Here is a 4,882-nt window from a genome sequence, read left to right on the forward strand (position 1 = left end):
ATGCCAGCGATAGACCTTATTATTTTGAAAGTCTACCAGGACTCTCTGAAATTTTTTCACCTTAAGACCCTGAATTTCCTTTTCCCATCTCACAAGGTCTTCCTCCAATTCACTGTCAAATGACTCACAGGCCTCAACTGGTACAGCCCGCTGAATCTGTTCCCGTATGTTGTCAATTTCCTTCTCTACTGTTTCCAGTGACTTTCGATCTGCCCCAATCAGGAGCTCAATTAAAGTGCGAGAGCACCGGGTGAGGGTGTCCTCCCACTTTCCTACAAATGAGGGGTCATCCACCTCGAATGCAGGGAATAACTGCAATCTTAGGCCGCGTGGAATAATTTCTTTCTGGAGGTATTGCTCAAGTAAGGCCTTATTCCACCAGATTTTGATGCGTTTTTTCGAAAGATCTTTAATCTTGAGTTTCAAATCCTTTATATTACTGGACTCGGCCCCAGCTGCCGCTGACTCTCCAAAAATTGACCCAAGTTGTGTCGCCCAGGTCTTATCATGTTTTCAGAAATCCATGTACTTAGAGGCACTATCTGCAACAACAGACAATATGTTAACATAGAACCAAACAAGAAAGAGGCCTCACTTATAATGCCATAATCGAGGGCACGCAAGAAAAACAACTATATAAACCTAAAGTGTTGTCCAACAAACAACAAATGAATGCCCAATATATTAAAAAATATATATTTTATTTCATAGTAATAAACAATGCATAATAATTGGGATAATAAGGATAACAAAAAGAAGAGATTGGAAAAGTCAGCAGAAAAACTCCGGATGCCGCAGATGGAGCACATGTCAGGTGTGTATAAAGTATGCAGTATGGTGATTCACAGAAAAAACGGGGTATTATGGTGTACAGACCACTAAAAAAGTAATGTTAACTGTGATCATCACCTAAGTCTGACATGTGCTCCATCTGTTGGTGGGTTACAGAGACACCGGCCGGGGGACTGCGGCATCCGGAGTTTTTCTGCTGACTTTTCAAATCTCTTCTTTTTGTTATCCTTATTATCCCAATTATTATGCATTGTTTATTACTATGAAATAAAATATATATTTTTTAATATATTGGGCATCCATTTGTTGTTTGTTGGACAACACTTTAGGTTTATAAAGAATAGGCCATGTTCTATTTTTTTGCGGAGCCGCATCCCGGAAGTTCGTGGCCGAAGCCTGGAAGTTCAGGGCCGCACTCCTGAAATGCGGATGCGGAAAGCACATACTGTAGTGTGCTGTCCGCATCCCATTCTGCCTCATTGAGAATAAATGGGTCCGCACCCATTTCCGATATTGCGGAACAGATGAGGACCCATTTGCGGACGTGTGAATGGACCCTTAGGCCCTTAGTTTCACATTTGCGTGTAACAGATCCGGCAGACTGTTTCAGCTGGGAACAGACTATCGGATCCGTCCCTGCCAGGCGCGGCCGTGCTATGCCAGCATTCTGTCCAGCTCCATTCACTATAATGGGGGCCGGTGGAGATGCAGCCTCAACACGCAACGGCATTTTTGCCCACTTCTCATGATCAGGACCTTTTTGGCTAGAGTGGACAGTAGTAACATATGGGGGAGATTTATCAAACTGGTGTAAAGTAGAACTCTCTTAGTTGCCCGTCGCAATCAATCAGATTCCATCTTTCATTTTTCACAGCTCCTTTGGAAAATGAAAGGTTGAATCTGATTGGTTGCTATGGGCAACTAAGCCAGTTCTACTTTACACCAGTTTGATGAATGACCCCAATAGTTTCTATTACTCTGGAGGACCTGCCCTGTATTAGACAGACAACCTGTAGGGGGAATGTAGGGAAGATGAACGCTGATTGCCAACTCTCACCACAGATTAAAGCTGATCTATGGAGGTCGCAACAGAGAGACTTCCAATTATCATCTTATCTTGACCCCCGTGTCATCTGTTTTGCTGCACATGCACAAGAAATGTTGCAATGATGAGTGGATTGCCGCATGGGCAGTAGCACTGCTTAAAAGGGTTTTCCAGTAAAAACTGGAAAGAGGAAATGCATACTTACCTGCTCCATGCCGCTCCGGTCCTCCATGCTGCCTCCGATTTCTCCACCTTCTGGGTCCGGCACTGTTTACATCCAGCTGACTACGGGAATGGTCACATGCACCGCTCCAGCCAATGAATGGTCACAAGCAGCATGTGACCACTAAAGCCAGTCATTGGTTGGAGTGGTGCATGTGACCATGCCCGTAGTCAGCTGGATGTAAACAGTGTCAGACCTGCAAGGTGGAGAGATCATAAGCAGCATGGAGGACCGGAGCTGCATGGAGCAGGGGGTACCTCAATCCTACATCCTGAAGATGGAAGCCAATTACCCCGTATTAGGGTGAAATTTCCTTCTTGATTCCAATCAGAATAATTGCCGGTGTCAGTATGCCTTCTCCAGAAATCTAACTTGTGATATTATCACTATCAGGAAATGCATCCTGGCCCCTCCTGAACTTGGATCCACCATTAGGTGGCCAGGATTCCATGGTCTCACTGCTCTTACAGAAAATAATCCTTGTCTATGATGTCCTAGGTATAAAAGGATTGTTAGAAAGATCTGTGTACGGTCCATGCACATATATGCACATAGTAAATAGAGAAATGAAAAAATAGCTGACACAGAAAATGTATCTAAAATGAAAAGGGACTACAACAGACAACGTCTACGCCGCTAACGGAAAACTGCATCAATGGACTCAACACTACAATTGAATTCTCCAGCATTTTGTACAAAAACATCAGATTCACTAAAACAAGTTGTCAAATCTCATTTTGAAAGGATCCGCTGAGGAAATGCGAGTGGGTTCTGAGGCTCCTACGTTTTTCTCTGAGCTCAATGTCATAAAAATTGATCCGATCACTTTGAAAAGACGAAATCGATTGAAGTGGAATTCAGCTCTCTCCAAAGATACATCTCAGGATCCATTCAAAGCAAGAGATGTGATGAGACCCGATACTTACCGTCCTGTTATTAACAGAAGAGGTGCACGATTCTCCCAGTATGTCAGGTCAATTGATATTCTGAGCATTGTGCACTTATGTTTCACGAGTGAAATGCTCCAGGACATGTGCTGAGGAGCGACCTTTCTGACCGGGTAGTTACGTGTATCTTTATAGACATTTCTGTCATAAATACAGTATCTGAAAGAAAGAAGAAAACATCTGTGCAATTAGTTTATCTATCTTATAGCCGTAGTTAGACTTTCCTTCAACCTTGGTCAGATCTTTGGCTCACCAGACTATTTGTGTAATCTTTCCAGCTTTCTATCTATCTATCTATCTATCTATCTATCTATCTATCTATCTATCTATCTATCTATCTATCTATCTATCTATCTATCCTACTCACAAAAAGTTAGAGATATTTGGCTAGTGGGTAAAATATCAGGATGAACCTAAAATGCCCTCTAACCTTTACAGGTGAACTGAATGCGACCTTCTCTAAACTTTTGTATGGACGTGACCAACTGTTCAGTGTGTCAGTACTTTTTGCACAACTTGCTGTTCTCTAACAAGAAGCTTAACTGCAAAATTCACAACAGGTGTCTGATCCATGAATCGTCCAATACATTTCCTGGTTTAATTATAATTGGCATTTAAACAGTCCTCCTCATCATGCTGTTCACCTTTTGACATCATGAGACCAAAACGACACCTAACAATTGATCAACAATACCTCGCCATTGTGAGGCTTCAAGCAGGATGTTCTCAGACAGAAGTGTTCACTGAGCTTAGAGAGTCACAGAGTGTCATCAGCAGGTTGTAACAGAGATACAAAGAGACTGAAAGAGTCATAAAAAAGGCATAGAAGTGGATGTCCTTTGGCCACATCCCACACTGATGACCGCTTCATTGTGAACAATGACCTGCAGAACTGGATGATGAATGCCACACAACTCTAAGCACAATTAATGTAGGTGGGAGGCATCCAAGTGTAACATCAGACCATTCTAAAATGTTTACATCAGCGCTGTCTGTGTGCTAGACGACCTGCAAGGGTACCTGACCACACCACCAGACACAGATGTCATCGTGTTGCATGGGCCAGGGAGCATCTACGCTGGACGAGGGACCAGTGGGCCTCAGTGCTGTTCACTGATGAAAGTCAATTCACACTGAACAGAAATGATGGCCGATGTTGGAGACGTCAAGGAGAGTGCTATGCATCAGCCACTGTTGTCACCAGATGAGCCTTTAGTGGTGGTGATGTTACAGTGTGGGCCGGTATGCCTAGTCAATACAGAACTGCCCTACACTTTGTGAATGGTCCAGTAAAAAGCCCATACTACTTGAATAACATCAATAATCCAGTCATTGTGCCTCTGCATGAACAACACAGGCCTAATTTCATCTTCATGAATGACAAAGCACCAGCTCATCAAGGTTAAATCATTAGGGAAAGGCTGCTGGAGACTGGGGTACCTCAAATGGAGTGGCCTGCGCTTTCACCAAACCTAAATCCCATTGAAAACCTATGGTCGCCATGTAGAGGTTCGTAACTCTGTGCCACAGAACCTCAGTGACCTGAGGGCCGCCCTTCAAGAAGAGTGGGATGCCATGCCTCAGCAGCCAACTTGTGAATAACAGGAAATGTTGTGGTCACGCTGTAATTGATGCTCAAGACCACATGACAAGTAATTGACACATTGACTTTTTTGTAGGGGTATACCCACCACTGTTGGCTTTTGTTTCAATAAATAGTTTGAGATGAGGAAATCACCATTGTATGCTTCTACTTTCATGACATAATATCACTTTCTTCCTTCCTAGTTCTTTTCTTATGAGTTTCTTCCTTTCTTTCTTTCTTCCTAGTTCCTTCCTTTCTAGTTCCTTCCTAGCTCGTTCTTTCCTTCCTAG

Source organism: Bufo bufo, chromosome 5, assembly GCF_905171765.1.
Source record: "Bufo bufo chromosome 5, aBufBuf1.1, whole genome shotgun sequence".
Taxonomy (NCBI): domain Eukaryota; kingdom Metazoa; phylum Chordata; class Amphibia; order Anura; family Bufonidae; genus Bufo; species Bufo bufo.